Genomic DNA, 13,554 nt, shown 5'->3' with positions numbered 1-13,554 from the left:
TCCGGATCGGATTCTGCGCTCTCTTGGTCTTCACAACGAGTCTGATCAGTACGGAATCCCGAGCCAACAGATCAACGATAGGAGAACGACAGACCCATCGCTCAGCAGGTTGATTTTGATGATGAGGTCCTTCAAGCTCACCCGATAATCTCGACAATCTCTCCTACCTGGCGTGCCACCTTCCACACTATATTATTGTTAAGGAGGTGAATGCCTATCGAGAGTACATTTTCAAAATGTTCTCGAGGTACACCGTGTCAAATTATGTATTAGTTTTTAATTATGTATTATTTTCAAATTATGTAACCGTGTTTCATGCAAGCAGCTGCTGGCACCATCGTCCGCGCTTGCGCAGGAATTAAATGTCCCACACTACTATCTCTGAATTCTAATTTTGCCTATTGTTTGGCGGGAAGTGCTATGCATGGACGCTGCATCTCGCGGACCGCGTGGGTTTAGTTTAATTATTAGTGAATGGCTGGATAAGATGCGGATCTGATTTTAATCGCGTGTCAGCAGTTGCCATTGGGCTTTGTCTGATGCCAATGTCAAGCAGAATACCCCTTTCCTTGCCATTGGACCACCCATTTGCACCTTGTCCATATCATCACATAGCGCAGCTGCCTATAAATTGAAGCCGGCAACGTCCATTCAAGAATCACCTCTCAACACAATACCAATAAACTTAGCTAGATAACCAAGGAAGGTAGCAGCAAGAGGAGGCAATGGAGGGAAAGAGGACTACCGCTTTGATGGTGATCATGTGCCTGGTCATCTTGAGCCTCAATGTTAACCCGGCCCCGCGGCACAGTGCAGCTGCTGCGTATCCGCCCGGGCAAAAGCATGTTGTTTTACTTGTATTGCTGCGGGTAGCCCCGACTTCATCTGCAAGAACACTTGCTGTTTCCCATGTACTCTGAGCGATTCTGGTAAATTCACTAAACTCACTCTATTCAATGCATTTAATTTGTTATATGTACATATAAGGCTTTGTAGCATATCGTGGACTAATAGGTATGTGTGGCCTTCCATGCATTTCCATTAATGTAATTTGTTGACTTCACTTCCCATCTCACAACTTCAGACATATTACTTACATCGTGAAGACATCTTGTACTCTATTTCCACAGCAAAATTAACTCATGTGCTAATGGGATTTCCATACCTCAATTTGACAGTTGCTGCTAAGATGGAAGAAATGGGAGTGCTTGCTAAGATGGAAGAAGCTGGACAAGCCTAAAACAATATGATTGCATTGCTACCAGCATGAATGCCATTCATAGGCATATGTTGCTATGCTTCAAGCTATGGCCAAGTTATGTTAATGTTCATCTCCAATAAATTGTTCACCATATGGGGCGACCTCTAGTCGAGGTCCATCTGTTGGTCTCAACTATATGTATGTCGTGCATCTGTGCGCGCGTGTGTGGTGACAAGCATATTTAATTCCTCTCGCTGCTTGTAATAAGGACACAGACACTGTCCACCGTGATATGTGTCATGAGCAGTCTAATATGTTTATGTATTGTCTCTGGCCTTAGCAATTTTATTGAAACATGATTATTATTATTATCTGTGTGTGCATGTTTTTTACTTAATTTATTCTCGGCGGATTTTTGATGTTTTTGTGAGTTTTGGACTACGGGGGATAATTAAGATTGTCATGCGAAAGAGGATTCCGAATCCTAGTAGGAAAGCCAAAGGGGGAAAGAAACATGGTCGATTTCTGGGCTGCTATCAGTTTCCTTATTTTCTCGGGCCTTGGAGACTTGGTGTTAGGGGAACAATGCAACACACTAAAGGCGGTACAGCTGCGGAAAGACTACATGATGAGTGGAAAATACACATTTTTATCCTCATTTAAACCAGATAAAACTCATTGTTAGGCTTGTGTTTGCCCTCTTTCTCCTGATCCTAACTGGTTGATGTTGTAGCTGGTGATGCCAGATATTGCAATGCTTTGTTTTTTATGTTGCAATTTGATCGGAATATTGTTGGAGAACACGGTCTTGTTGTTCTCCGGTGAGCTCCTCCCAAGGGTGTAATGTGCAAATGGCAGTACTCATGCTTGAGGGTCAAATCTGGAGAAAGGCAAGGCATTTGAATGTTTTCATCTTCAACTGTTGCAATTGATTTCGTGATGTTTCATCTAGTCATTTCAAATGTGCCATTTGGTGATTTGAAATGTTTCAACCACTTATTTCAACTTTTTGCAATTTGCATAAAGCTTCTTTTCTTAACTTTAGATGTTACATCTATTTTTCTCAACTGTTTCAACAATAATTACATAATGTTTCATCTGTTTTTCGGAATCTATATGTTGCATACCATATTTCATCTTGTTACACCTATCTAACCGATATGTTTCATGGTTTTGTGTAAGAAATTTTCGGATGTTGCAATTTAGTTTAATTTGAGAAGGATATGCGACATATTTCTGCAATTTTAATGCCCCTATTTAGCTTGGGTGAGCAGCAGATTGGAAGCTGGTGCTGTCTCTAGACCCGGCAATGGATAGTGGGATGTTTCATGCAACATGGAACAATGTTTCGGTGGGACATTTTTTAAGCCAGATCCTGAAGTGGTGTCGGACCCGATCGGAAAGCTGCTCGTGCGTCCGATGCTAGCGCTCCGGACCGTACGTCCGGGCACTAGCACCGCCCATAAGTTATTCATTTGTGACCGTTTAGGGTCACAAACACACAACACATGCTAGTTTTTTATTTGGTGGTAAGGATTAGCATGACTAGATTAATGGATGTATGTTTTGAGTACCAACTTTTTCATTTGATCTCGGATGAATAGAAACTTTATATCAACATTGTAGAGCTCAACGGGGCCTAATACTTTGCAGTTGATAACTTTACCATCACCTGCCATATGCAGTAACGATCCTAGCCATATTCCTTTTGATATTGGTAAACAATATTGTTAGTTTGCAAAGAACATACATGTATCCATACAAATATTTTTTTTAAAAATTTCTGGCTATCTATTTAGTTTCCAAACTTTAGGAACCGTCTGTAGCATGAAAGAACATGACATTCATGTGGAGTTCAATATGTACTAGAGAGGAAAAATTACATGGGTAGATAAAAATCATCGCATATTGAGTTGCATCGGTGCAGACTGGTTGTACGTTATGCTACTTGCAATTAGAAATAGATCCATGTCTACTAACTCATGTACGCTATGTTCAGACAAAAATGGTGTTTGCTAAGCCGGACTATATGTGAAATGTGGTTGCTTTGTATGATACAACATGGTTACATATCCATTTTTTTTAGCAACTCTCTTGCTTAAATAAAAAGGTAGAAATTTAATGAGTATTTGAGTTGAAAGAAATAATTAAGTCAAAATTATTTTGGTTTTCTAGCAAATGTGTAGACATCCGATAAGTGTAATAAAAACTTAGATAAAAAAATTCCATGAGTTTAAAAAACACAATTGATCTTTACCGTAGCAACGCATGAACATTTGATCTTTGACTAACATGATGCTTGGGTCAACTTTGATCTCGAATGGAGGCATGCCATCAAGCTGACCACAATCCCCTGATTGGTCTGATTTGTTTTCGACTCCCATGATTTTTTTTACCTGGAAGAACTATGTGACGCTTTGGCTCCCACGATTTTTCTTTTTCTTCTGAAATCTTGGGTTTGCTAGACATGTCCTTCATATAGAAAACCTGATGCACATCATTGGCAAGGACGAATGATTTAGTCGCTTGGTTGGATCGATTGCCTTCCACAAAATTGCATTGAGAAACTCATAGCTTTACGAGTGGTTGTGAAGAGTCCACTAGGAACAGTAGTCCTTCTTGTTATTGCATTGGAAGCATGGACAACATAGATGCTGACATGCCTAAGTACTCACCTTTGTTGTTAAGGGTTTGCTAGTGTCTTGGTAGTCTTTGAGCAAATCCGAGATGTCTATGGCGGCGTGCCTGAGCTGCACCCACTTCTCCTTGGCCGATCACAAGTCACGCGATTTTTCATGTGAAATATGCGTGTACGCGCGCGGTGCGTGGGATTTGAACCCACGACCTCAACCCTCGCACATAGCTTCCTTATTACCATCTCACCTACACAGTACATCTGACTGAGTAGAGGATGCAATCCTTTTGTAGTAACTCGTGGGGGACGCTTTAGTCCCGGTTGGTGCTGTCGGATCCTTTACTCCTGGTTGGTAACAGCAACCCGGACTAAAGGTGTCTGCACGGGACTAAAACCTCTTTAGTTCCGAACGTGTGGAGGCTTGCACCCATGTGCCTCCCTCTTGTCTCTTCTTGGATATATAAATGCAGGTGAGTACATATATGTCTCACTCAGTCACTATACTGTCTTATCTTGATGATCATGCAATAATATATGGGCCAGTCCTAGCACGTACGATGTCTTATCTTGATGTCCCAGCACCTCAGACTTAATGCATGTCTTAGCGCCAACTGGGCCGGCACTCGTGTTCCACGCGCACTAGCAGTGGCTACTAGGTGAGCATGGAGATGTCCTACTTATTGTTGCTAGCTCAATTATTCTTTCTTACTACTTAGGGATCCGCACACGTGATCTCAAATTTTTCTTTTTCCTTGAATTGCGCGTGGTCCATGTATAGGCCCTCTCGATTATTGGACAAGTGGATCCCGAGATGATCGATCCATCCATCGTTTTGTTTTTTGTTTGTTTCTTCATAGATTACAATAGTGAAAACGAGGTACGTACGGTGCAATAATGGTCAAGAAACAATTAATTAGTTCGTCCCTCACGTCCTCAGAAATGGTGGATGTGCTGTCAACATCCGTAGATAAAATAGTTTGCTTGGCTATATACAGCAGTGAAACCGACTCCGTCTTTGATTTGAATGCGGAGTGCATCAATTCTGACTCGACGTAGATTTGTCTGCTCGGAATTCCAACTCGACGAGTTGCAGCTTCGATCCCAAGGTGTGGATGCATGCACCCATGTGCCTCTTGTCTGCTCTTGACTGGCTCCTCGAGTGGACTTATAATTAGTTTGTTTTTCCCTTTGGACTTATGTCCTTGCTGTAAATTGGCATCTTCGTGGAACCAGCAGAGCTGATCACGCCAAGCCAACATTCATCTACAGGTACTTACCTAACCTGCCACTTACTAGATGGTACTCCTAATTTATAGGTGAAGGATCGGAACGGGTGACCGGAGGGGGTGAATGTAAGCCTTTTTCAGATTCTCTTCGAGAACAAGGTCTATATCCCAATTACCACCCCAAAGCACATTTCGCTCCTAATCGCTATTGGTAGAATACAGCTGGTGCACATGAGTGGTGGCATTTGGATCAAACGTAACGTTGCGCGCCGTGAATCGTTCACAGCCAACTCAAATAGTCAAATGGAGGCAAAGATAGAGGCCGGGGTGGCCAATCAAGTTATAGTGGTAGAATTAAGTCTCTTTTGAGAAAATCTTACTATTACTAATTTGGAAGCTCCTTTGGAGGCTTGAAGCCTCCAAGTGAAGCCACCTAGGATCCTAGGTGGACACTCTAGAAAAAAGAGAAATATTTAAAATTCCCACAAACAAGCAAAACATCTAGCCATCAATCAATAGACTCAAATCATCATAGTCATTGGATCTATTATATTTTCTAAAAAAATTACCCACCTATGCCATTAAGAACCATTAAGAAAATAGCCTAAAGTAACCCCTAAATCTATATCTAAATTACCCACCTCTGCCATTATATAAAATAAGCTAAAGTAATCCCTAATCTTCATCTAAATTACCCACTTATGCCATTATAAAAAATAGTTTAAAATAACCGCTTAAATTTGCAACTAAATTGTCTACAACTAATACTTAAAAATAACTTAAAGTAACAATATGACATAACTCAATGTATCATAAAAAAATGCATGGGCATGGGGACCTGATGAACAATGCGAAACAAGGAGGAGTAACCCTAACTTGTTCTAAAATTTGTGGTATTCATTTATTGTCCTTGCCACTCAAGGGGGCTTGTTTGAATGGAAAATTCATTCTACACTGGAAGCAGCTCATCTACTGCTTTTAATCTGGCCAACATTGCAAGTCCAAAAGGAAATTTGCAAAGTAAATTTGGTGGTGGTATGCAAATTTAAACTTCAATTCACCGTTAATTGACCTGTATGTCACTACTAGGGAAACCGCTTTCAGTACCGGTCAGTAACCCCCATTTAGTAACTCGTGGGGGACGTTTTAGTCTCGTTTGGTGTCGTCGGACCCTTTACTCCTGGTTGGTAACAGACTAAAGGTGTCTGCACATGACTAAAACCTCTTTCATATTAGTACCAGATGGAGACACCACCCGGTACTAACTGTTGAAGACAACCGGTACTAAAGGTGTCACAGAGGCCTTCACGATGTCTAGCCGTTGGGCCCGGTACTGATGCTTAGGTTAGTACCGGGCCAATAGCAACCCAGTACTGAGCCTCGGGATAAAAGGTCAGTTTTCCAGTAGTGTGTACTTAGAGAGTATCTAATTGTTGGTTGAAATTTAATAAGTTTTACTTCTTTTGTATTAGTTTTGGTGACACCATCTTATGTGTTTATGCATATATAAATGATTTATAACATCATCATACCAATTAACTCGTGATTAATTTATTTCTGCACCTTTTAGTATAGAATATCTTGTCTGTGCTCATCTCGTTCCCTTTGGTATGCTCAAGAAAGCAATAATATAGATAGTCGGTATCGGTACAACCATCATGGAAGGGTACCTTTAATTGTTTGGAAAACGGGAGGTACGGTTCAATAATCGTCCCTCACATCGAATGATTGGTACATCTAGTATATACTCGCAGTGGACTTAGAGTCTGGTGAGCCTTGAAACAGTAGCATTATGGTGGATGTGCTGTCAACTTCCGTAGATAAAATGTATAGTGAATTTCTTATAATAAACAATGATATAGCAATCCTCAGAAACTTGATCACAGGACGTGGGCTCCACAAGTCAACCAATGGTCTCTGTTAACTTCACAAATTAACAGTGGCATAATTATATAATGGTGCTGATATCATTGTGAATGCTGGTGGACGAAATTAAAACAAGCATGGCATTACCACATGCCCTTGGTAGAATACAGCTGGCGCACATCACTACTAGAGAACTGACTTTAGATCCCACCCCCTTTAGTCTCGGTTTAATTTCGGCCCGGGAGAAAAGGGGTGCGCCACGGTAGGCTAGAATGGGGTGCACCTTTACTCTCGGTTCTTTTTATGCAACCGGGACTACATGCCACCCTTTAGTCTCGGTTAAAATGGCTACTTTCCGGGCACCGACGGCGCCACCCTTTACCCCCGGTTGGAGCCACCAACTGGGACAAAAGACCCAACCTTTTGTCCTGGTTGGAGTTACCAACCGGGATAAACGTTTTACTCCCAGTTGGTAATTCCAACCGGGACAAAAGATCCAACCTTTTGTCCCTGTTGGCGTTACCACCCGGGAGTAACCACCAACCAGGACAAAAGAAGCTCTAATCTTTTGTCCCGGTTGGATTTACCAACCGGGATAAAATTTTATCTACAAGTACCTTTTCTTCCTCCTCCACTCCTCCAGCCCGAGCCACTCCACTCCACAAAGACAGAGAAGCTCATCCTCTCCATGGCGCTGAAGCAAGCCTAGGGGAGGTGCTGCTGAATTTTTTTTCCTTATTTCCGTGGGGATTTCACCTATCCAAAGTGTTGTGAAGGTTAGCTACTTCATGCTTTGTTGTTAAGCTTTGTTTTATACTTTAGAGAGGGAGAAAAATTAGTTTGTTTGTTGTTAAGCATGTAGAGGATTTGTATTTATACATGTTTTTGAGCTACAATGTGATGGATAGTTTGAATGTGAGGGAGAATGGACAGTAAATGTGAGGTAGAATTGAGATTATTTCAATTTTATGTATTAGGAAAAAATTAGAGTAAATGTGTTTTTAATATTTATAAATTAGCCATATAAATTGTAGGTGTAATTTCATACTTTAGTACTTTTCAGATAAAGGTATGAAATTAGCCATTTTTAGAATAAGTACATTACGTGGGAAATATTGAATTTTTTAATAGTTTAGTTATTTGTAAATTAAATATGAGCTAAATAATTTGTGGTACATAGAGATGGCTTCTGATGCTGGAGGTAGTGGCGATGGTGGGGGAGATCGTCGTTCCTCTCGCGGCAAGAGGAAAACCATAGTTTTCCCTCACGATAAGCCGAAGAAAATGAGTGCGTGGGAGAAAGCAATGCTTCATTATTTGCAAAGATGTCACGAAGATGCTGTTGCGGCAAATCAGAAACCTCCTTTTGGTGGTCGTTATGCTCCACCGCCAGTCCCCGATGTTCCACTTATAAGTACTACCATTGCAGGAGGTACAAATAAACCACATGATGAGGCTGCGTCCGTGAAACCTTCGTCTTCGCTTCCCAAGGATGCTTGAAGTCCTTCTAGATAGTACTTAGTGGATGGTTTGTCGTAGTGTATCATGTTGTTGTTGCTCTCAAGTTTAAATTTGTGTATTTCTATTTAAACTTTCAGCTATTTTTGAGTTTGTCGTAGTGTATCATGTTGTTTTCTTCTGAAATTTTAATTTGTATATTTCTATCTAAAATTTTAGCAATCTGATGGATTGTTTTATTTCTATCTAAAATTCTAGCACAATCATGAAATTCCAAGGCTACGAGATAAATGGTTATACATTTTACACGAGAGCTCAAGACCAGAAAAGCACGAACCAGAATAGTGGTGTCCGCATAGAAGAGAGTTATACTTTCCGGATAAATAGTTATACATTTTACACGGTGAAGAGGAGGATGATGATGACAACATTCCGAACTGCGCTATAATTCAAACTTATTGTCAATATAATTGCTAATTAAATATATTTTTGCATGTTTGAAATATGTAAAGTTTTAATTTTTGCTTCATGAAATCCAGCGAAACCCGGCGAGATCCGATGCCTACAAGTTCCACCTGGCGAGAATAAATTTCCAAATAGAAGCAAAAAGAAATAGTATAGAATTTATGACTAGTTAAAACTTATTGTAAACAAACTTTGCTAATTTAATATATTTTTGCATGTTTGAAATATGTAAATTTCTTATTTTTCGCTTCCTGAAATCCAGTGAAAACATAAATCGAATAAATTTTCAAAAACCAAAAAACCAGTCGGAAGATGAAAAACAGGAGAAGGCCCCCATTTATCCCGGTTATAAAAACAGAACCGGGATAAAAGGGACTTTTTCGATTCCCGCCTGGAAGTACCCATTTATCCCGGTTGATCATAAACCGAGATAAAGGGGGGGGGGGGTTTTCATCGCGGGTGATCATAAAATGAGATAAAAGGTGCCCCCTTTTATCTCGGTTTGTATTAGAAACCGGGGTTAAATGTCCTGTAATCCCGGTTTCAGTTACAAACCGGGATAAAAAGGGGGGGTCCTGTATAAAACTTACAGAGTCTTCTACACTCCCCCCGCCCAACACTTAGCGAAATTTTCACTCGTCGTCCTCATCCCGCCCGTCGCCTGCCTCCGCCGCCACCGCTCCCAGTCGCCACCGGCGGCCCATCCTATTCGCCGGCCTCCTCCATCTCTGTCGCCGCCGCCATCATCTTTGCCCGCAATCATCGCCGGCCTCCTCCTCTGTCCCCGTCGCCACCGCCGGCGCGTCTATCCCTGTCACCGCGACCTCCGCGCGTACCCCTCATCGCGCACCGGCGCCACCTCCTCCCCGTTGTCGTAGCCGTCCCCGTCGCCAGCCGGCCGGCCGCCTCCCCTGTCGTCGCCGCGCGTCCTCATCGCCAATGCGCCCACCTCCAACTCCGACCGTCGCCCCGGCCCGAATTAATTTTAGAAATTTGGTAGATTACTTCTAATTGTTTGTTGAATATAGTTGTATACTGCTAATTAATGCTTAGAAATTAATTGAACTTTAGTACACATGTTTACAAATTTTTGTTGAAATGCTTAGAAATTAGTTGAAATTTAGTACAATTTGTATATTACATTTTTATATTACATTTTGCATAGTACATTTTGTATATTGCAATTTGTATATTACATTTTGTATGTTACATTTTTTATTACATTTTGCATAGTACATTTCGTATATTACATTTTGTATGTTACATTTTGTATATTACATTTTGCATAGTACATTTTGTATATTACATTTTGTATATTACATTTTGTATGTTACATTTTGTATATTTCAAAAATGTAATACATTTTGTATATTTCAAAAATGTAGTACATTTTGTATATTTCAAAAAAAATTGTTGAAATGAATTTTTTTTCATGGTTTTTCTATATATGATTTCATGTACAAAGTAGTTGAGATCGATGGCAGACGACGAGGCCAGAAGGTATCTATTGGAGTGGATTATTGCTGGTGATAGTAGTTCCAACCTTCCCATAGCGTACACTGATGAAGAGGGTAGCCAGGCACACATGTTTCTCAACCTGTCTGCCAAAGGCAATGAAGAGCCCGAGCCCCAACAAAACGTTACCGTGGCAGAAGGTTCCAATGAGGTATAGATCATATTTTAACCCTCTGTATATATAATATATGATGTTATTCATTATTACTATGTACTAATTAATTAATGAATCTTGAACTGTTAGCCCTCCCTCTGGATCGACGAACCATCGTCCGAAGCCCCGAGGTCCTTCCAAGGTGAAGACTGGAACAAAAAAGGCTATCATCACGGAAGTCATAGAAGAGGGCAGGCCGGTTGCTCCCCAAAAAGTGGCAACACAGTACGTGAGTCAGATTGGGGCAATCGTAAGGGAGAACGTGCCCATCAGCATAAGGGTATGGAAGGGCAAAACGACTAATCCATACGCGCTCCAGGAACCAGAAAAGAATATGCTGTGGGAAGAAGTTAAGAAACATTTCACATTTCTTGACAGATATATTGAAAATGATGTGAAAGCATGGACACTAAAGAAGATGACCACACAATTCCAGACATTCAAGAAGATGTTGGATACCACCTATATTAAGAAGGGCCGAACTCCAGATTTTACTGTGTATCCACAGTGTAAGGACCACTGGGAGGCATTTGTACAATACAAGAGCATCGAAGATAGCAAGAACAAGGTCGCCCAGAACACAGGCAATGTTGGGGGGAAGGAGTACCATCATAAGCTAGGGCGAGGTGGTTACGCCAAAGCAATTCCCAAATGGAATCAGATGGAAAAAGACCTGATTGAGCGGGGTATCGTACCAGGAACAATTGATTGGCCCGAACGATCAAAAAATTGGTATTACGCTCATGGAGGTGAGATAAACCCAGATGATGGGACGGTGGTCTTCGATGACCTATTACGTGAAGCGGTCACAAAGCTTAACAAGATTATTAAAGATGTTAAGGATGGGACGTTGATGGTGTGCCAAGAGAATGATGAGCTCACAATGGCCCTCGGGATTCCGAACACCCAGGACGTACCCGAGGGTTCAGGCTTGTTCCGTGGAAGTTCGCATTCCGAGGCGACTTGGACAAGTACACAAGCCAGAACCAAAGAAAGGAGCAAGAGGATGAGAGGTGGCAGCGCACAATAGAATTCAAACTGCAATCTGTAGAAGTAAGAAATCAGGAGGGAGGCAGTAGATGAATGGCCGACGTAGTTGACAGCCCTTCTCAACACCTCGGGAGCAGCTGTGCATCCACAGGGCTCCTTGAGCCACATACGCCAGGATTACTGGTGGAAGAGCAACTATTCCCTATGGATGCCATCACGCAACACACCACATGTGAGCTGCATATAGCGATCGGCAACCTCAGCATTAAGGTATGTATATATACATAATATTTATGCACCGGAGCCTCGGGAGTGCTTTGGCAATTTGAAGTTTAAGAAATTCATTTCTTTTATATATCTAGGTGGCGTACGGGAGTGCATTGCCAATCCTGCCAAATCATGCATGCCATGGCATGGAGCTTCCACCTGGCTATGCCAGTGTTGGCGTAGAGAAAATCCCTGATAGCCAATTTGAAGGCCTAGAGCTCGACTTCCCAGCAGGTGACGGGTCAACAACACTAGGAGAAGTGGTTCACTAGGAACGCTGGGAGGCAATGACTGATGAGGAACGCTAGACCGAAATCTAAGTGCAAGCTAGTGAGTGGTTGAGGGAACAGAGGGAATTAAGAAAAGCAAGGGAGATGGAGCCACCGCCAGTAGATCGAAGAGAATTATATAAATTCATCAAGACGCAAGAACAAGACAAGAAGAGTCAACCACTACTATCGAACTATGAACGGGCAATAGTAAAGGTTGATGAGAAGAAAAAAAAGGAAAAAAGTCGAGCTGCCAACTGCACCACCAAGTGAACCAAAATGGACCTTTGAGCTAGGCAAGCCTATGGTTAACCCTGATTCGCTAAAGAAGCTATCAACGAAGATGTACGAATTCCATCAATGGTACATGAAGTTGTCTACCGACGAGAGGGAGATGTTAGGCCTTAAGATAAAACCGATAGATTTTCACGGCGAAGGCGAGGCAGTCCTGTGGCTACGATTCAAGGATATATACGAAGTGTACCATCATGGTGCCCTAGACGTCTCTCTGATGAGCGCCTGGACTCTGTAAGTGTCTGTTTATATGTACATGTAAATATTAGCTCATGTCATTTTTTTATGCATGCGTCGCCGTACTAATTAACTTCATCTTCCATTTTATGTAGGATGCTAATTCGGACGTGCCGACATGAAGCGTACCTCCATATTGGCTTCATGGATCCATCCAAAGTGAACCAAGCCCAGATACGAGATTTTCCAGACAAAACGTTGCTAGCAGTAAATTCTTTAGACGGACAAAAATTAAAGGATCACATACTACTTCCATACAACTTCAAGTAAGTGTGTGTATACCGTCTATATTCGTTTTCTTTTTCCTTACCTGATTAATGTTAGTTACCTCTAATATATATGAACATTTACGTACGCAGCTCCCACTGGATCCTCATTATTATTAACATTGATCGAAGTCACGTCACTGTCTTCGATTCGTTGAGGAGAGATCCGAAGGACTACCAAGACGTTGAACACACGCTAGACATGTAATAATTCTGGACCTCTATCTCTATACAAAATTTGTTTCCTAAATTTTCACCTAACACTATATCATTCATTATTTTAATCCGCAGAGCATGGAAAGAATTCATCAGGGCAGACAGATCAGGTCAATTCAAAGAAAAACTTACATAGAGAACAGACTTCCCGATACGTATGAAGCTGCACATTTTGTACATTCTATAGCATGAATATTTAATAACTTAATTGTTTTTCCCCGCAACAGTGCTTAAGACGGGAACCTGGGAATGATAATCTATGTGGCTACTATGTCTGTGAGCACATGCACAATTTATTGGGACCCAAGACCAGCAAGGCCACGGAGCATGAATTTAAAGTATGTAAAATAAAACTATTAATAGTTATTTATTTTTTACAATTGTTCGTGTAAAATTCACATATATGTATCCAAATTACAGATGTGGAATATTCAATTAGGGCTCTTGAAGAAGGAAAGAGTACCGGCAATATGTGAAGGTCTCATTGGATTCCTG

General features: G+C 41.3%; 1 pseudogene; it reads left to right on the top strand.

Annotated features, from left to right (window-relative positions):
- The first annotated feature begins 631 nt into the window (after nucleotides 1-631).
- LOC101765507 lies at nucleotides 632-1,572 on the top strand (annotated as a pseudogene).
- Nucleotides 1,573-13,554: the final 11,982 nt, after the last annotated feature.

This window comes from Setaria italica, chromosome VIII (genome assembly GCF_000263155.2).
Source record: "Setaria italica strain Yugu1 chromosome VIII, Setaria_italica_v2.0, whole genome shotgun sequence".
NCBI lineage: Eukaryota > Viridiplantae > Streptophyta > Magnoliopsida > Poales > Poaceae > Setaria > Setaria italica.
This window is presented reverse-complemented; position numbering and strand designations above follow the sequence as displayed.